This window comes from Hemitrygon akajei, chromosome 19 (genome assembly GCF_048418815.1).
Source record: "Hemitrygon akajei chromosome 19, sHemAka1.3, whole genome shotgun sequence".
Taxonomy (NCBI): Eukaryota; Metazoa; Chordata; class Chondrichthyes; order Myliobatiformes; family Dasyatidae; genus Hemitrygon; species Hemitrygon akajei.
The window spans coordinates 35991877-36013392 of NC_133142.1; the positions used below are offsets into that span (position 1 = coordinate 35991877).

A 21516-nucleotide genomic window follows, 5' to 3' on the forward strand; every position below is an offset into this window, starting at 1 on the left:
ATTTATTAGCTCTAAATATGGTATCATGGCCTTGCTTATATAGTTTTAGAGCTGTATACATTGGTATATCCATATCTTTCTCCGTCTTTCATGCATTACCTTGAAAGTAGTCACGTTATCATGCTAGGTGTCTGCTATTCTTGCTGCTCTAAAAAAAAGAGTAAACATCTATTTTGAGAGAAATTAATGAACTATTAAGAAAATTGCAGTGAAGTGTGATTTTGGAGAATATGATTTCAGTAATAGTAACGAAAATAGCAATTATGATCCACCTACATTAATGGTCCTTTTTATGTTTCTCAAGAGCTGATGAGCCACTTAACCAGCATAACTGCCAGAAAATTTGTTAATCGTGCCATGGAGTGTACAACTCTGTTAGAAATTACATGGAGAAAAAAACTCTTTTTAACCAGACCTTGTAGCTCTACAATAGAAAATTGCAAGTGGATCTCAATTGCGACAAGCCTCAGAAAATGCATAAAAGAGGTATTTGAATAATTGACCAGATGTGATATATATGCTAGCAACCAAAATAATCTTACAAAAAGCAAGATTATTCTTTGACTCAGAGCAACCTAGAAATGAAGCATGAATGCCACTGTATAAGGTGCATACTGTACCTATAATTTAAATTTGCATTTATTATAAAACATTTCTTAAGTCTATTAGGATAGCACAATATAAAAAAAATAAATTTTATTGTATGCAAATACTCTGCAGGGAAGAATTAACTTTTCAACTCTACTACATTGTAGATGTTCAATTTGTAGAACATCCACCCTTTTGTTTGTACATATTCTCCTATCTGTCCATCACCAATAACACTTTACAATGTTATTCTTCTCCCTCACAATCACCATCAATAAATGTTACCTATCCACACAAATGTTATCTTTTCTTCCACTTTGCAGAAAATACCACACACACACACACACAAAGGAGAAGCAGAAAATTGGAGATGATGCCCATCTAATTAATTCAATTAATACTAACAGCATTTAAGGAATCAAACACCAATGTTGTCCCTGTGTGGCTGGTTGTCATAGATGGAGATCTGGAATCCTGAAGCCACCTGATGCTGTATCCACTGCAACCAAATGTCTGAAAGGCTTGCTGCATATAATTTGCACTGGCTCCATGTTGGTACTTAGTGACATGAAGCTCCATTGAGAGCTCCATGGACCCAGGTTTGATTCTAACCTAGAATGCTATGATGTGGAGTTTGCATGTTTCTGTCCATGATCAGGTGCTCTGACTTTCCCCCCATATTTCAATGATATGCAAGCATGTTAACTGATTGTGGTAAATTGCTCCTTAATGTGGTTAGGAGCAAGTAAAGTCAAAGGGGAGAGTGATATGCATGTATGAAAAAAGAGTAAGTTGCATCAATACAAGAAAATGATGAGGAAGAAAGTAGGATTGACCCCTCGGAGCTAACGAAAATGCTTTTCAGTGCCATTATCTAAGAATAAACAACGAGCATGATAACTCAGAATGTGTAAAGCTTTACTGCAAGTCAGTGGAACAAGGCTAATTTTCTAGGATACTCAAAATCACCATCCTTCCATATCCCAAGCAATGTTGCATATTAAAATTTATCTCATTGTTCCTTCACCGATGACAAGAGGTTCACCTCCACCAAAATCGTAAGAACACTAAATTCATGAAGAATCATACCACATATACTTCTCACAGCAAGAATAACCAAAGAGGCTACTAACATGTAATAACACATTAACTGTAACTGTTTGTACTGACCCTTTTCCAATTATCCTCTTTTAAGAGACTCTTAGATAAGTACATGGAGCTTAGAAAAAGAGGGCTATACGGTAGAGAAATTGTAGGCAGCTTCTAGCATAGGTTACATGGTCGACACAACATTGTGGGCTGAAGGGCCTATAATGTGCTGTAGATATCTATGTTTCTATGGACTTCAATGGAAAGTAAAATTAGACAATGTGTATAGTTGTGTGCATTAATTTACACGTCCACTAAATTTCAGTTTTATTACCATGGCCATGCAAACACACACACACACACACACACACACACACACACACACACTTCTTTGTATAAGGGAATATATAGAACATTTCTATTTGGTACAAGAAATAGCAAAGAATAAGATGGGCATATGTACAATCTATCTATCACATCTATCTAATAATAGATTCTTGAGGTACTTCCATGCTTAAGGTCTAAATTTGACAAGTTAAATGAGCTAATTTGCCTCTCATATGCAAAAGTAATTATCAAAGGTATTGCACAAAGTATTCAAAATGGAACATTGAACAAATAAAATGAATTAGTATTTCTACAACTCAGTTACAGCTATCTTACAATCCATTATTTTTCTTTTTTTAAACCACATTTTTGAAAGCATTATTTTTTTTGCTTTATTTGTTGACCTTGGTAAGGAGGTTTACACTGTGAAGTTTGAATGCTCATCTGTTCCAACAGGGAAAAAAAAGTCTTAACATTAAATTCAAATGCCACCAAGTGAATCTCATTTAACTTCAATGGACGGATAGCACAGAGAACAACACAGTAAATACTGCTATATAGTTTAGCTGTCTAAACGCAGCAAATGTGCAAGATGTCATACATTATGGATTAACATATTTCAGTTATCAACAGCTAATATTAATTCAACATGCAAGATATGAATTAGGCTTTTATTGATTCCATTGTTGTATTTTTATGTTTAAAAACCACGTCTATTTGTATTTATTAGTACTTCTATCTTCGGTGTTCTATGTTCCTACAGCAATACATTGCCACAACATAAGCTCAAAGAACTACTTCGCATCTTCCACCTGGGCATGTTGCATGGGTTCCTAAATTAAATTCAATAATTGCAAAGAAATTGTTACTTATACAGTTCTGGTCTGCACCCTATTACACACATTCTGTCCTCTCCATCCCTACAACTTAAAACAGGCTTATTTTCTCCCCTCACTAGTTCTCCCACAGAGTCACATCTGCCAGAAATGCTTGCGGCTGGGCGATCTGGAAGACCGTTTGAGGAATCTGGAGCAGCAGCTGGATGACCTTCGACTCATAAGGGAGAATGAGGCAGTCACAGATGAGAGCTACAGGGAGGTAGTCACACCTAGGCTGCCGGAAGCAGGTCATTGGGTGACAGTTCAAGGGGGGAAAGCGAAGGAGAGTAGACAGGTAGTGCAGAGCACCCCTGTAGCCATTCCCCTGAATAATAAGTTTACTGTCCTGGATGCTGTTGGCAAGGACGACTGACCAGGTGTGAGCCACGGTGGCAGGGCCTCTGGCACTGAGTCTGACCCTGTGGTGCAGAAGGATGGGACAGAGAAGAGGAGAGCTGTCGTCATTGGAGACTCTATAGTCAGGGGAGCAGACAGGAGATTTTGTGGACGTGAGAAGGACACCTGCATGGTTTGTTGCCTCCCGGGCGCCAGGGTCCGGGATGTCTCTGACTGGGTGCATGACATCCTGGTACGAGAGGGAAAGCAACCAGAAGTCGTGACACATGTTGGTACCAACAACATAGGCAGGAAGAGGGATGAGGTCCTGAAGTGTGAGTTTCAGGAACTAGGCAGAAGGCTGAAGAACAGGACCTCAAGGGTGGCATTCTCAGGATTGCTGCCAGTGCTCCGTGATAGTGATGGTAAGAATTGGAGGAGATGACAGTTGAAGGCATGGCTGAGGAGTTGGTGCAGAGGGCAGGGTTTTAGACTTTTGGATCATTGGGATCTCTTCTGGGGAAGGTGGGACCTGTACAGATTGGATGGGTTGCACCTGAACTCGAGAGGGAGCAATATCCTTGCAGGTAGGTTTGCTAGCATGGTTCGGGAGGGTTTAAACTAATTTGCAAGGGGGATGGGACCCGGAGCGATAGAGCAGTGAAAGAAGTGCATGGAGTAAAGCCAGATCTAACATATAAAGAGGCTTTGAGGAAAGAGAAGCAGAATAAAGGGTGCAAAGGTAGTAAGGTAGAAGGGCTAAAGTGTGTGCACTTCAATGCAAGAAGCATCAGGAACAAAGGTGATGAATTGAGAGCTTGGATACATACATGGAATTATGATGTAGTGGCCATTACGGAGACTTGGCTGACACCAGGGCAAGAATGGATTCTCAATATTCCTGGATTTCAGTGCTTTAAAAGGGATAGAGAGGGGGGGGAAAGGGGAGGAGGGGTGGCATAACTGGTCAGGGATACTATTACAGCTGCAGAAATGGTGGGTAATGTAGCAGGATCCTCTTTTGAGTCAGTATGGGTGGAAGTCAGAAACAGGAAGGGAGCAGTTACTCTACTGGGGGTATTCTATAGGCTCCCTGGTAGCAGCAGAGATACTGAGGAGGAGATTGGGAGGCAGATTTTGGAAAGGTGCAAAAATAACAGGGTTGTTATCATGGGTGACTTTAACTTCCCTAATATTGATTGGCACTTGATTAGTTCCAAGGGTTTAGATGGGGCAGAGTTTGTTAAGTGTGTCCAGGATGCATTCCTGTCACAGGATGTTGACAGGCCGACTAGGGGGAATGCCATACTAGATCTAGTATTAGGTAACGAGCCGGGTCAGGTCACAGATCTGTCAGTGGGTGAGCATCTGGGAGACAGTGACCACCGCTCCCTGACCTTCAGCATTATCATGGAAAAGGATAGAATCAGAGAGGACAGGAAAATTTTTAATTGGGGAAGGGCAAATTATAAGGCTATAAGGCTAGAACTTGCAGGTGTGAATTGAGATGTTTTTGCAGGGAAATGTACTATGGACATGTGATTGATGTTTAAGGATTTCTTGCAGGATGTTAGGGATAAATTTGTCCCGGTGAGGAAGATAAAGAATGGTAGGGTGAAGGAACCATGGGTGACAAGTGAAGTGGAAGATCTAGTCAGGTGGAAGAAGGCAGCATACGTGAGGTTTAGGAAGCAAGGAGCAGATGGGTCTATTGAGGAATATAGGGTAGCACGAAAGGAGCTTAAGAAGGGGCTGAGAAGAGCAAGAAGGGGGCATGAGAAGGCCTTGGCGAGTAGGGTAAAGGAAAACACCAAGGCATTCTTCAATTATGTGAAGATCAAAAGGATGACAGGAGTGAAGGTAGGACCGATTAGAGATAAAAGTGGGAAGATGTGCCTGGAGGCTGTGGAAGTGAGCGAGGTCTGCAATGAATACTTCTCTTCGGTATTCACCACTGAGAGGGAACTTGATGATGGTGAGGACAATATGAGTGAGGTTAATGTTCTGGAGCTTGTTGATATTAAGGGAGAGGAGGTGTTGGAGTTGTTAAAATAAATTAGGACGGATAAGTCCCCGGGGCCTGACGGAATATTCCCCAGGCTGCTCCACGAGGCGAGGGAAGAGATTGCTGAACCTCCAGCTAGGATCTTTATGTCCTCGTTGTCCACAGGAATGGTATCGGAGGATTGGAGGGAGGTAAATGTTGTCCCCTTGTTCAAAAAAGGTAGTAGGGATAGTCCGTGTAATTATAGACCAGTGAGCCTTACGTCTGAGGTGGGAAAGCTGTTGGAAAAGATTCTCAGAGATAGGATCTATGGGCATTTAGAGAATCATGGTCTGACAGGGACAGTCAGCATGGCTTTGTGAACGACAGATCGTGCCTAACAAGCCTGATAGAGTTTATTGAGGAGGTGACCAGGCATATAGATGAGGATAGTGCAGTGGATGTGATCTACATGGATTTTAGTAAGGCATTTGACAAAGTTCCACACGGTAGGCTTATTCAGGAAGTCAGAAGGCATAGAATCCAGGGAAGTTTGGCCAGGTGGATTCAGAATTGGCTTGCCTGCAGAAGGCAGAGGGTCGTGGTGGAGGGAGTACATTCAGATTGGAGGGTTGTGACTAGTGGTGTCCCACAAGGATCTGTTCTGGGACCTCTACTTTTTGTGATTTTGATTAACGACCTGGATGTGGGGGTAGAAGGGTGGGTTGGCAAGTTTGCAGACGACACAAAGGTTGGTGGTGTAGATAGTGTAGAGGATTGTCGAAGATTGCAGAGAGACATTGATAGGATGCAGAAGAGGGCTGAGAAGTGGCAGATGGAGTTCAACCCGGAGAAGTGTGAGGTGGTACACCTTGGAAGGACAAACTCCAAGGCAGAATACAAAGTAAATGGCAGGATACTTGGTAGTGTGGAGAAGCAGAGGGATCTGGGGGTACATGTCCACAGATCCCTGAAAGTTGCCTCACAGGTAGATAGGGTAGTTAAGAAAGCTTATGGGGTGTTAGCTTTCATAAGTCGAGGGATAGAGTTTAAGAGACGCAATGTAATGATGCAGCTCTATAAAATTTTAGTTAGGCCTCACTTGGAGTACTGTGTCCAATTCTGGTCACCTCACTACAGGAAGGATGTGGAAGCATTGGAAAGGGTACAGAGGAGATTTACCAGGATGCTGCCTGGTTTAGAGAGTATGGATTATGATCAGAGATTAAGGGAGCTAGGGCTTTACTCTTTGGAGAGGAGGAGGATGAGAGGAGACATGACAGAGGTGTACAAGATATTAAGAGGAATAGACAGAGTAGACAGCCAGTGCCTCTTCCCCAGGGCACCACTGCTCAGTACAAGAGGACATGGCTTTAAGGTAAGGGGAGGGAAGTTCAAGGGGGATATTACAGGAAGGTTTTTCACTCAGAGAGTGGTTGGTGCATGGAATGCACTGCCTGAGTCAGTGGTGGAGGCAGATACACTAGTGAAGTTTAAGAGACTACTAGACAGGTATATGGAGGAATTTAAGGTGGGGGGTTATATGGGAGGCAGAGTTTGAGGGTCAGCACAACATTGTGGGCCGAAGGGCCTGTAATGTGCTGTACTATTCTATGTTCTATGAATTCTCAACCTCAGTAATCTGTATTGTTACTTTCCCACCACAGCTGCTGGACTTGCTGAGTACTTCCCACATTTTCTGCTTTAGTTAAGACATTTGAAGGTGGCAAATCAAATGTCCAGAATGAACCACAGCAACCTAGAAATGGTTAGTATCATGTTTCACTCAATGTTTTTTTTTTAACAATACAGTGATCTAATTTCCAAATTGATGGCATTCATTTACTAATACTTGGAAAGGTAAAACTTTTGAGGACTCTAACAGAATTCAACAGGCCAAAACTGTACTGGTAAAATGTGATGAAATTTAATTTATAGATCAGTGAAATCAAACATTTTGGAAGCAAGAGTAAGGAGAACAAAGAAGAACAGAGTGACCATGGTTTTTTCAAAGCAGACTTAAAGTCGACAGTAGGAGATGTTCAGGCTATGAAAAATCATACAATATACTGGCCTTTACCAAATGGTACAGTACAGGAGACTCATCAAGTCCATTCTCAAACAAGAAAAGTCCAACTGGTCTTCCCCACTCCACCGCCCTCCCCCAGAGCCAATAAATTCCTATTTTGACAACTCTTTGACCACAAATGATTCTGCCCTCATTACTCCTCGGCCAGTGCCTTCCAGATCTCATGAGAAATTCCTTCTCTCAATCCTTACCCTGATGCAGTGACCTCTGGAATTAGATTCCCCAACCATGTGAAACATTTTCATACAATTTATCCTGTCAAGTACTCACAGAATCTTAGAACATAGAACAGTGGAGCAAAGTAACAGGCCCTTTGGCATTCAACATTGTACCAAATCAATTTAATTAGTCATCAATGGCCAACTAACCTCTTCTGCCTATACACTGTCCATATTCCTCATATTCACGTGCCTAGCTGGATGCTTCTTAAAAGTCCCTTATGTACCTACCTCTGCCACCACCCCAAACAGTGCATTCCAAGGTGTAAAAAACTTCTCTTCTCATCTGTCCTTTAACTTACCCCCTTCTCACCTTAAATGCATGCCCTTTGGTAGTAGGTATTTCAACCCTGGAAAAGATGCCACCTGTATACTCAATGCCCCTCATAATCTTATATACCTCTATCAGATCTGCCCTTAGCCTCTGCCGTTCCAGAGAAAACAACCCAAGTCTGTTTAACCTCTCATTATAGCACATGCCCTCTAATCCAGGCAGCATCCTGGTAAACCTCTTCAGCACCCTCTCCAAAGCCTTCACATCCTTCTTGTAATGGGGCAACCAGAAATGCATGCAATACTCCAGTTATGGCATAAAGCATAAAGCTGCAACATAACTTCCTGACTTTTGAACTTAATGCCTCAACTAATAAAGCTAAGCATTCCATATATGCTCTTAACCACCAGACCAGCCTTTATAGCCACTTTCAAGGAGCTGTGAACTTGGACCCCAAGATTCCTCTGCTCATCAACACTGTTAAAGTCTTGCCCTTCATCAATCACCCTCGTCAACTCGTCAAAAATGTCAATGTTGACACGACTTACTACACACAAAACCTTGCTGGATCTTATACATTTCATTGAGATTACATCTCTTACTTGCAAACTTCAAAAAGTAATGGCTCATTCTACTCAACATTAGACAAACTCAGATCACTGTGCCCATATACTGTGCTCAGTATTCTAGCCGATTCTAATGGTATGTTGAATTAAATTAAAATTTTCTGTTCCCATTGTACTTGGAGGATAAATGGCCTCTGGAGTGCACAGAAGGTACTTACTGGAAAGGTGACTGGATGAGGAACAAATTTTGTGGAATTAACTGGAGAAGCTGACATCAGTTTTCTTTGAAAGGGTCTGTTAAATGAAAATTAAATAGAAGTTTTCAAAATGGGAAATTTTATGAACTTATGAAATGGAATGTAGTGTCCAAAAGAATAATGGAAGTAGATTAAATGTTAATTTTTAAAATGGGACCAGATATATCATTGAAAAGTAAACATCTGCAGGTGCGTAGAAAGGAAGAGTGGAAATTTACTAAGCAACACACACAAAATGCTGGAGGAACTCAGCAGGCCAGGCAGCATCTATGGAAAAGAGTACAGTCGAGGTTTCAGGGTGAGACCTCATCATGAGTCCTGCTGAAGGGTCTCAGCCTAAAATGTTGACTACTCTTTGTGCATTGCTTGGATTTCCAGCATCTGCAGATTTTCTTTTTTTTTTGTGAGTGGAAATCACTAAATATGTTTTCTCATGGCCAACATTAAGGGATGCATGCTTTTTATTGGATGCATGATTTTACATGTGTTCTGATAATCTGAATGGACCAAACCATAAACTTTAATGAAATCTAAGTGTTTCAGGATATAGTTATGCAGCTGATGCTTGCATAAAGGAGGGTGCTGTGAACGATGATTGGATAAATATGGTTTCATTTTGCAAAAGGCTTCGTGTTCCAATGAAACTTATGCACAACAGGAATGAAAATAAATGACACAATGGAATTCTATACAAGGATCATGTGTACATTTCACTGAACTTCATATTATCTCCAGATACTGGCAAAGCTCAGAAATGATGCTTCTCCAAAACATATTAACATACAAGTACACATGGACACTTAGGTTGGAATTATGAACACACTTCTGGAATAAAAAAGGAATTCATGTTCTCTGCACATTCTGAGCTATTCCAAAAAATGAGACCTACTGGTTTCCAGCAGTATAAAATAAACACAATCTAAAGTTAATACAAGGAACTCCCATTTTACCATGGGTTATGTTCCTAGAAAACCTTTGTTTTTTCCGTAACACAAAACATTAGCATTTAATGCACCAAGAAATAGAAGCTGAAAATCAAATTAGAATTGACACAAAATCCCTATGAAAGCCAATTTTTCTTTGGCATCTGAGATTCTTTGATAGTGATTTGTGAATTCCATCAGGGCAAACTTCCACTGCAATACAACGGTTGCCAGTATCCAATGACTCATTGCAAGTTTATAGGACAGAACAAGGCCATTCAGCCAATTAAGATAATCCCTGCTCTTTGTAGAGCAAACTATTCAGTACACTTTTTCTCATAGATTTCCCCTTCTAAATTATTTACTCTCAATGCTTTTCCAATTGTCTTCCTGTTTCACTGTTTCAACCAGCCTGACAGACAATTAGTTCCAGATTAACCATCACTCTCAGTGCAAAAGTAAGTTTTTGCCTTTATTTAACCATGAGACTTTTCCCTATCACTTTCTAATCAGTGCTCCCATCTCCATGGAACAGATTTTCTCTGTCTCGGCTAAACTTACCTTGATCTTGTACACCCCCACAATCTTTCCTCTCAAGCTTCTTTACTCTAAAGCAGGCCAACCCACCTTCTTCAGTTCAACCATATAACTGAAATCTCTGTCCTTGGAACCTTTCTCATAAATCTTTTTCCGCATCCTGACTATATCATCTCAGAATCAGGTTTATTACAACCAACATGTGACATGAACTTTGTTAACTTAGCAGCAGCAGTTCAATGCAATACATAATCTAGCAGAGAAAGAAAAAATATACAATAATAATAAATAAAATAAACATAATAATAATAAGCAAGTAAATCAATTGAGTATATTGAATAGATTAAAAACATGCAAAAACAAAAATACTGTATATTAAATCAAAGTGAGGTAGTGTCCAAAGATTCAATGTCCGTTTAGAAATTGGATGGCAGAGGGGAAGAAGCTGTTCCTCAATCACTGAGTGTGTGCCTTTAGGCTTCTGTACCTCCTGCCTGAGAGTAACAGTGAGAAAAGGGCATGCCCTGGGTGCCGGAGGTCCTTAATAATTCTCATTGCCTTTCTGGGACACCATTCCCTGAAGATGTCCTGGGTACTTTGTAGGCTAGTACCCAAGATGGAGCTGACTAGATTTACAACCTTCTGCAGCTTCTTTTGGTCCTGTGCAGTAGCCCCTCCATACCAGACAGTGATGCAGCCTGTCAGAATGCTCTCCACAGTATAACTATAGGACTTTTTGAGTGTATTTGTTGACATGCCAAATCCCTTCAAACTCATAATAAAGTATAACCACTGTCTTGCCTTCTTTATAACTACATCGATATGTTGGGACCAGGTTAGATCCTCAGAGAGCTTGACACCCAGGAACTTGAAGCTGCTCACTCTCTCCACTTCTGATCCCTCTTTGAGGATTGGTATGTGTTCCTTCATCTTACCCTTCCTGAAGTCGACAATCAGCTCTTTTGTCTTTCTGACATTGAGTGCCAGGTTGTTGCTGTGGCACTATTCCACTGGTTAGCATATCTTACTCCTGTACACCCTCTCATCACCACCTGAGATTCTACCAACAATGGTTGTATCGTCGGCAAATTTATAGATGAATTTACAGATGATATATGAGCTATGCCTAGCCACATAATTATAGAGAGTATGGATAGAGAGTAGAGCAGTGGGCTAAGCACACACCCCTGAGGTGCGCCAATGTTAATTGTCAGTGAGGAGTATATTTTATCACCAATCCACACAGATTGTGGTCTTCCAGTTAGGAAGACAAGGATCCAACTGCAGAGGAAGGTACAGAGGCCCAGGTTCTGCAACTTCTCAATCAGGATTGTGGGAATGATGGTATTAAATGCTGAGCTATAGTCGATCAACAGCATCCTGACAAAGCTGTTTGTGTTATCCATGTGATCTAAAGCCATGTGGAGAGTCACTGAAATTGCATCTGCCATTGACCTATTGTGGTGATAGGCAAATTGCAATGGTTCCAGGTTCTTGCTACATCCTTACTAACTTGAAATACAACAAAAAAAAACAGAACCTTCAAGCCTTCCCATCTCAATCTTCAAAACTTGAATGATTATAAGGATAATCATTCCAAGCTCTCTTTATATGTCAATTCTGCCATCTTGGAATCAATCTGGTGAACTGTAAACTGCCCCTAATATATAGATGAGTGGTAAATCCTGGAAATAATGGGAATGTGAGGAGAAGAGGTTACAGGAAAAATTTGTGCTACTATGGAATTCACCTGTGATCCAGCATTAACTAGATAGGTCAAAATGGTCTTCTTCAATATTGTTAGTAATATTAGTGTATCACCTTCATCAACTTTGACTGTGGTTAGTTAAACTTAATTTGAAGACACTAAATCAGTTTTAGTTCTCACTTAATAACTCAAATGTAATAACACCAAATGTCATTATTTTATAACTCTGATTACTACTTTCAGTAGTTTCCAAAGGTATCATACTCATTATATTCCATTTCATTGCTATCATCCTTGTATTTCAAGAGGATTTAAAATTTATGGTAAACCCTTCAAGGTAAACACTTCTCTCAACAACCTTAGACACTTCAAAGATTTCTCAAATTTTTAAATAGCATTAGAATCTAATACAGTGGGCAACTCAGCAATAAACATGATAATCAGAATCATGTGGTAATGGTTCTTAAAGATTTTAGGGCATGAACCATTTGATGACATTTATTTGATTATAATGCTATACCCCACTTTCAAAATAAACACTTGTTGCCTCGACATTTGCTCATTCTGTTCAAAGAAGTATTTTTTAACGCATAACATCTTGGATAATTTAACTAATATAGACAGAAAACAGGACAAAACAGAAAAGAAATACTGAAAGAGTCTCCTCCAGACCTTATAATGAAACAACTGAGCCAGGATTCTGGCTTTACACCCTTGAGACTTAGTCAAATCCTCCTCTGAGGTCCTAATCTAATGTTGGCAACAGCCTTCGGAGACACAAATTTCAAATGTAAACAGATGAATAACAGGATGTAAACGGAGTATAGAAAGCCTGCAAATTTGGCATCACCCAAGAGTTAAAATCCACTCTTGTGATATATGCAGAATTAAAACAGAATTTGTTAAAAATAAAACATTTTGGTAGTCCCTAAAGTGAGTGAATAGAGGAATTCTCTTATGTGGGAAGGTAAATGGATTGTGTCTGTTTTCATTTGAGTTGAGAAATATGATCATTGCAACCTGAGTTCTGAAGAAGGGATAATTTAAATATTGGCTTGTTTAAATCAAATTATTCATCAAGTTACTTGCAATCGGTTCTTTATTTACAAAGAAATTGAGAAAGGAAAATCTGTAGATGTTGTAGTTGTTTCTTTTTTGCACACTGGTTCTGGTCCATCCTGTTTGGTGTGGTTGTTCATTGATTCTTTTATGTTTCTTGTGTTTATTGTGATTGCTCGCAGGAAAATGGATCTCAGGGTTGTATACACAAGCAACATACAGTCGGCCCTCCTTATCCGTGGGGCATTGGTCCCCAGCTACAATTATTACTAAGCAACACAGCAGTTTAATTATTGAAATACATATGTTTAAGTGTTTTATATGCACAGAAAGGTATAATATATACTATATACTAAGACAAACATTTGACTAACTGACGCTAAACCGGATGTACCTGTACTTAAGAGTACTTCCATTTATCCCCCCAATTCCCAATCCGCGGTAACCTATGCATATCCTCCCATATATTTTAAATCATCTCTAGATTACTTATAATACCTAATACAATGTAAATGCTATGTGAATAGCTGTTATACTGTATTGTTTAGGGAATAATGACAAGGAAAAAGACTGTACATGCTTAAGCAACAAGTGCTGGAGACAGAACTTACGGGTTTTCCCGATCCGCTGTTGGCTGAATCCGTGCATGTGGAACCCACAGAAAAGGAGGGCCAACTGTACATATCATTGATAATAAATTTACTATGAACATCCAAATTTGAAATTAAAACATATGGTGCTGGATGGCCTCAGCAGTCCAACATGTAAAACATTATTTTTTGCTTGTTTAGCAGTTCTGATGAAGAGTTATTGACCTGAAAATTTACTGTTTCTAACTCCAAGTATGACACCTGACCTGCTGAGCGCTATCCACTTTTACTTCACTTACAATGCCTAGCCATCCACAGGCTCCTAAGCCACATTCAGTTACATTTAACAATATGCAACAGCTGTGTGGAACGTTACTATCAATAACAGAGAATAGTTTTTACTGATATTGACCATTATTATGAAGATGACTATTGAGAAGATCTATATGAGGCATGTCAGAGCACCCACCACCCAGCTCGTGCTCTTGTTCTCCCTGTTTCCGTCAGGAAGGTGGTAGAGGAGCTTCAGGATTCACACCACCAGACTCAGGAACAGTGGCTACTCCCCAACCATCAGGCTCTTGAATCAACTTCACTCAACTTCACCTGCTTTATTACTGAGAGGTTCCCTCAACCCATGGACTCACTTTTGTTGACTCTTCACCTCATGTTCTTGATACTTATAGCTTATTTATTACTATTTCTTTCTTTCTGAGTTGCACAGTTTGCTGTCTTTTGCACACTGGTTGAACATCCAAGCTGGTGCTGTCTTGCATTGATTCTACTACGGATTTTTTGCAAGAAAATGAATCTCAGGGCTGTATATGGTGACAGATATGTATTTTGATAAGAAATTTACTTTAAACTTTAAAATACCTCAGAGTAATAAACAGCAATTTCAGAACAAACATACTTACAGACTTCCTCTCCATTCTTTGATAGCGTATGGATATGAAATTACTCAAAACATATCTATCTTATTTACATGAGAATTCCATTTAAAACTCTCAACTATTTACGTACACAGCTATTCTGTCTCCACTGAGATCACTGGATAGTGATGAATCACCATTCCTTAAAGGAAAATAAATAAATTGAATTGATCTTCGATCCATAACTGTCACTGGATGAAAACAAACAATTGTCTGCTTACTTGGCTTTTATATTACAACTCGGTAAAGGCCATTCAGTAGGCTGGGAGGCTGGCACGACTGGGATAAAATTAAACCAAATCCTTAGCAAAAAGTGATATAGGATCAAAAAAAATGTAGAATCCATTACAATGGGTGATAGTACAGGTACGTAAGGAAAGCAATGTTACAGTGGTCATGGATGACTTCAATATTCCGGTAGATTGGGAAAGTCAATGGATCCCAAGCGAAGGGATTTGTAGAATGCTTATGTAAATGGCTTTTTAGAGCATATGGTTGAGCCCACAACAGAAAATGTAATTATGGAGTTAGTGTTGTGCGATAAACCATATTTGATTATGGAGCTTAAGGTAAAGGAACCCTTGTGAGCCAGTGATCATAATACAAAAAAAAACTCACCATATATTTGAGAAGGAAATGCTAAAATCCGATGTATCGGTATTACAGTTGAGTAAAGGTGCTACAGAAGCTTGAGAAAAGTTTTTTTTGAGATATATAAAGAGTAAAAAAAAGAGACAAATGTGGATAATGGACTGCACAAAAAATGTTGGAGAAGTAGTATTGGGAACAAAGAAACTGTGACAAACTGAATAAGTATTTTATGTTAGTCTTCAACATGGAAGACACCAGCAATGTGACAAAAACTCAAGAACGTCTCTTATTAAGGAGAAGGTGTTTAGAAAGCTGAACAGTCTGAAGGGGGATGTCACCTGGACGAGAAGGACTACACCACTGGATTTTGAAAGAGGTAGCTTAAGAGACCATGGAGGCATTAGGATTGATCTTTGAAGAATGCCTAGAATCAAGAATGGATCCAAGACACTGGAAAATCAAAATGTCACTCCACTCTTTAAGAAAAGAGGCAAAACACAGGGAATTATAGGCCATTTAACTTGGCTTCAATAGTTGGGAAGATGATGGAGTCCATTATTAAGGATGAGGTACCAGGTTACTTGGAGGCACATAAACAAATAGGCCAAAGGCAGCATGGTTTCCTTATAGGGAAAATTTTACCTGAAAAATCTGTTGGAATTCTTTGAGGAAATAACAGGCAAGATAGACAAAGGAGAGTCAGTGGATTTTGTTTACTTGGATTTTCAGAAGGCCTTTGATGAAGTGTTGCACATGGTAAGAGCCCATAGTATTACAGGGAAGGTACTAACATGGGTAGAAGATTGGCTGACTGGGAGGAGAAAAAAAGTGGGAATAAAGGTGTCCTTTTCTGGTTGGCTGCTGGTTACCAGTGGTGTTCCGCAGTGATACAGACCGGTTTTTTTCACATTATATGCCAATGATTTGGATGACGGAATTAATGGCTTTGTGGCCAGGATTGTAGATGATACAAAGATAGGTGGAGGAGCAGATAGTCTGTAGTAGGACTTAGACAGATTAAGAGATTGGGCAAAAAAGTGACAGGGATGTGTATAATCATGCAGTTTGGTAAAAGAAATAAAGGTATTAACAGATTGGTTTGGAGTATGTGCCCTCAGGGTACGTGCCCTAGAAAGTATTCGGAACAGTCAAATAACTAACTAACTAACTGAGGTAGCTTATAGCTAACTAATGTGCCCTTCCTTACAGAGTTATATTTTATGATATGTGATTCTGCTTTCCAAAATACTCCAACAGGTTAAAATGCAATTTTGTCAGCCAATGATCAGTGGCAAAGAGATGCAAAATAATGAAGCAATACTAATTTTTCTAAAGTAGCTGCAAAAAGTAATCCAAGGAAAAATTGAAAACAGGTTTGTCAAACCCATGATAATTTTACCAGTGAGAAGATTCCTTCCTCTGTGTTTGAATGAAAACCATCATAAATGTAAATAATCACATAGAAAGAACCAAGATATCAGCATGGGTTAGAACTAAACAAGGTACGTAAGTCAGAGCATACTTATTGCGGATGATACAAAGATAGGTGGAACATACATAGGCAGGCCTTCCACATCACTAAGCATATCGAACAGACACCTGCAAAAGTAAGAGGTTAAATCCTACACAGGAAGATTTATGAATAGATGGCAATGGAAACATTCCACATACTATCATAGAGAAATTCCAGAAGCACTTTCAAATAAGTTAATTTAATACAGAACAAAAATAGCCTATCATTAAAAATATATAACACTGCAACCAAAAAAAAGCTCAAATTCTACAAATTAAAATTTTTACAATGGTCTAAAAACAAATTAAAATCTCATAACTGAACCAAAGAATGTAGGAATTACTGTTTCATAATGAAGGATTAAAGAAACATTGCTTACACTGTTTCTGCATTATTAAGAACATTCATAAAAGTGTAATTTTACTTTATCCTTCAGGGCAATATAGTGGAGCATCCAATAGAACACAACCAGAAATAATAATACCCAACACCTTTTACTGTACAAAATAACCAATTAAACATAAAACACATCAGCCAATCCCATGCTTTATTAGTAAATTCTGTGTCAAATAAAGCACAGCAAGTACAGGACATGCTATCAAGATGACTGGGCACTTCAAGCTTTTGTACTAAGTATGGCCATAGGTAAGAAGAGTGAATTCTACAAACCTCAATCTGTTGCCTGTGTCCTTGCCCCCATCAGTAATTGGTTCAGCAGACACAGAACCAAATAACTGACCTCATCAGTGCATGATGTGGCTGGTGAATGGTGAAAAACAACCATCCTCAAGAAATCTCCTAATGCTAGTACAGAATTTAAAGACTCCTTCTCCATGATAAAAAAATATTGTGACAATGATATATCATGTGAGAATCAGGCAATGAATTATCATTGAGGATCTGGATGTTTGTGTATTATTCTGTATTTATATTTGTATATTTATCTCATATGTCATCAAAATAAATACAAAACATTATTCTACTTTAACGATCTCATACCACATATTCATTGATGGAACAGACTTGTATCTGGCTTCTGGGTCATTCAGGACACAGTGATGTGTTCAGGGACTTGGCTAGCATCATTCATTTCTTGGGAAGTCTTAAGCTTTAAGGAAAGATACTAATGCTATTGGTAGATGAGATGGTGCTCAAAATTTTGCATCTGCCAAAATTGGTATCCATGATTCTGTGATTACAACTGTGCAGAAAAACTGATATAACATACAAATGATACTGGCGGCCTCAGAAGGTTATGGAGAAGTAACTATTAAAAATGAAACAAACTGATTACTGTACAGACCCAGGTAGGCTGCTGCAAAAAAATCAACACAGTAGTAAAAGCACAAATTCTAATTTTTAAAAGATTTTTCAAAATAGAAATTGTGTTAAAGAACAAATAAAAGGGGAAATATTTGGTAAAGATTAATGGAATAATATAATGAATCTAAAATTATATGTATGCTCTTTTTTAACTGAAACAGGGTTGAAATGGATCTAACACGAGTTAACAAGAATTGATGAGTAACAAAAGACCAATTTAATTAACTAATTGAGTAACATTGGACTCTAGCTAATATAACTAGATTAAAAGTTAGAGGTAAAAACACGTTGATTCAAGCTCTCTATGTAATACCTTGGATACTTAAGCAGAGACTAAGCACTACAGTCAGCCCTCTTTATCCGCAAGTTCTGCATGCGCGAATTCAACCAACCGCGAATCGAGAAAACCTGTAAGTGCTCTTCCAGTACTTGTTGTTCCGAGCATTACAGACTTTTTTTCTTGTCATTATTCCCTAAACAATGCAGTATAGCAACTATTTTATATAGCATTTACATTGTAATTAGGTATTATAAATAATCTAGAGATGATTTAAAGTATATGGGAGGATGTGCGTAGGTTACTGTGGATCGGGATTGAAAAAAAATCGGAAGTTCTCTTACTATGTAAGTCGGAACAGGTGCATCTGGTATTATTTAGCATCACTTAGTTCAACGTTTGTCTTAATATATAGTATATATTTTACCTTTATATGCATATAAAGCACTTAAGAACGTATGTTTCAGCACCAGGCTCGAGAAGATCCCGAGTTCGATCCAGTGACAGACCACTTCCGAGCGTGCTCTCCATCCGTGTCTGGTTGATGTGGAGGATCAAAAACCCAAAACCCAATAATTAAACCACTACATTGCTTAGTAATAATTGTAGCTTTCATTGGGGCAGGGCCTTTCTCACTTTATCCTTTAAAATTGTTCCGAACGTTGACCTAACACTTTTCCAATGACCGATGGCATTTCACCTCTTTCCGATTGCTTTATTATTTCCACTTTATTTTCAATCGTGATTGTGATTATTTTCGTGAACAGGAACACTGCTGATTCAGAGCTCTGCCGCCAGGTCCTAATGTCCACCACACTTAGACAGGTTAAATAAGGTCTGGGGTTCCGCTGGGTTCTAAGGTCCACCACATTGAGACAGGTTGAATAAGGGACTTGAGCATCTGTATTTTTTGGTATTCGCGAGGGGTCCCGCAACCAATCCCTCGCGGATAAGGAGGGCCAACTGTACTTAAAAAAATAGAATTGTCTAGTCTTCTCTAAAGTAACAATGTGGTGTTATAACTGTTCCAGTTGAAAGTGAACACAGTCACAAAGATAAAGGAATAAATAGTCTACTAATGAGTGGTATTTACACAGTTTATCACAACAGATACTTTGCAGTGAACAACAATAAGGAGTCAATTTAATTCCCCACTCTGGAAGTGACTGCCAGACAGCAGTGCACAAATTCAATAACATCAACTGTAATTTTCAGGCACATGAGGGGAAAAGCTAATTAAAGGGAAATATATAATATTTTGATGCAACAAAATTACTACTGTGACACAACTGCCATTGTCAAGAACTAAACAAACCTGAGAAATATGTGAAAAGCTGTGAGAAGTTCAAGTGTGACTACTTCCAGCGAATTCCAATTTCCATAACGATAACATAACTGTCTTCAAAACATCCCTCAGTTTTTCCTAAATCTATAGCTGAAGGAAGAGGAAAACCAATGTCAATAAGTTTTGTTCTATTTTTATTAAGCCAACCAAGAAACCAAGCTGAATCATTCAAATCCACTTAGTGTTTATTGGAAGTGAGAGAATTATTTCATGTAACTAACCCTATAGTCACTGCTATCACAGAAGAATGAATTGTAAATACCAACAAGAAGATTTCTCTGTACCACACATTATAATACATTCTACATTTATATTTTAAATAAAACAATTTATTCAATTTTCACTTCAACAGTACAGCTACAATTGAGTGGCTATTCAGGTAGGTATCTTTATTCTGTATAAATGGTAATACACATTTTCATAAATCCATTTTATTTATGTGCTAGTTCCACATATTTTAGTATGAAGATTAAATGGTGATTTCTTAAGGCAGATGGATTTCGTATATTACTAAGGACACTCTGAGTGTTTCAGGTAAGAAAATTCAGTGAAGAATCATACACTTCACATAACCTTCCAGCATGCAGTGAAATGATCAGTTTGACAGATTTCCTTAACAAGTCAAGTTCAAACAGAGGTTAAATTAGCTTTTGTAATACCGTAATCGAATTCCAAGTTTGAGATAAGGTTTTGTAGGAAGTGTCTGCAGCTTTTTAAATTTTGGTGAGAGCTTTGGATACAAATATGTTTTCTTCATACAGATCCATCTTCAAAATGCAACTAAAATGCTAACACAGTGGTTGAGTAAACACTAATAGGGTTTCATTCAGTTCTTCAGAACCAAGGTGAAATAATACTTTATGATTCTGTACATAGTGGTCCTTTGCTCCCTATTATGACTCCAAATGACTTTATTATTTTTGAGTTTTTGGGCAATCCAGACACAGTAACAATGCTTATAACCTACTGTTGGAGGTTTTAAATCCCAAAGGGCTTACCTTTCCAGCTGTAGGCAAAAAGCTCTTCTGGCACATTCCTGCCAGTTTCCAGAAAATAATCCACCTATACTCTGTTTAAACAGCCACACACAACTTTCCTTCACTGGAGGATAAAGACATCCAATCATATAACAATATTCAAAATCAGAAGTAACTAATAAATCAGACACCTCACTCTCTACAAGGTCACTTGCAAAGATTCCTTGTCTTCCCCAATATTTCACTGTGTGAGAATATTACACAAAGTGACAATGAAATGCACAGGATAAAATGTCAGTTGTTACCCTTAGTCTAAGCAGCCGAATGCAGAACACCTGTCCCAACATAGTTTACCAGCTTTAATGAGGAAAAGGATGAAAAGGGATAAAACTATAAATACTTTCAGAGTTAAAGCCAATGAGATAGTAGAAAAATTGGGTAGAGTATAAACAATACATAAAGCAAAGGATTAAATAAGTCAAACAAAAACATCTGCAGTGAAAAAGCAGTCAAGTCCTTGGTGGTCTCCAGCCTGGGTTAAAATGATTTGCATTGTTTTATTAGATATCTCCCTAAGTTTTGTAGGCCATTCCTGTCACTGATCAGTATGCTAAGATACTGAGTCTATCCATATTTTAGGCTCCCTGCCTAAATCACAGCAAGTCAGTGAATTTAAATTGTTTGTATAATCTATCTCATTTAATATCTTTCTTTTCTACTTAACAAGTTGCATCTTGTGTGCTAATCCCAGGAGAAAAATCATTGTGAATGTCAGAGCCAAAAGGCAAAATAATAAAGAAGGAGGTGTTGATCATTTTGAATCTGTCCTAAGAAGACAAGAAATGCATGGGTTTTTTAAAAAGAAGTTTTATCAAATATAGAAAGAGTAAAAGAGAGGCAGGAGTGGATTCTGATCTGCTGGAAAATGACATTGGCGAGGTAGTAATGGGAACAAAGAAATGGCAGACAAACTTAATCAGTATTTTGCGTCAGTCCTCACTATGGAAGACATTAGCAATATGCCAGAAATTCAAGAGTGACAGGGGGAAGACCATTGCAATACTAAGATAAAGAATGCTTACCATTCCATGCCCAGACTGCATTTCAGGAAATCTGATCCCTTTGTTGTCCTTCT

At 38.6% G+C, this 21516-nt stretch overlaps 1 protein-coding gene across 5 annotated transcripts in view; it reads right to left on the reverse strand.

The window, feature by feature from the left end:
• Positions 1–21516, reverse strand: part of foxp1b (forkhead box P1b) — a 528108-nt gene that overhangs the window by 415911 nt on the left and 90681 nt on the right. For 3 of the 5 annotated variants that reach the window (XM_073072379.1, XM_073072378.1, XM_073072376.1), the window contains exon 3: positions 19375–19494. The exons of the other annotated variants lie outside the window; for them this stretch is intronic. The gene's annotated coding sequence lies outside the window, so the exon portion shown is untranslated. The remainder of the gene's footprint in view (positions 1–19374; positions 19495–21516) is intronic. 5 annotated transcript variants of the gene reach the window in all.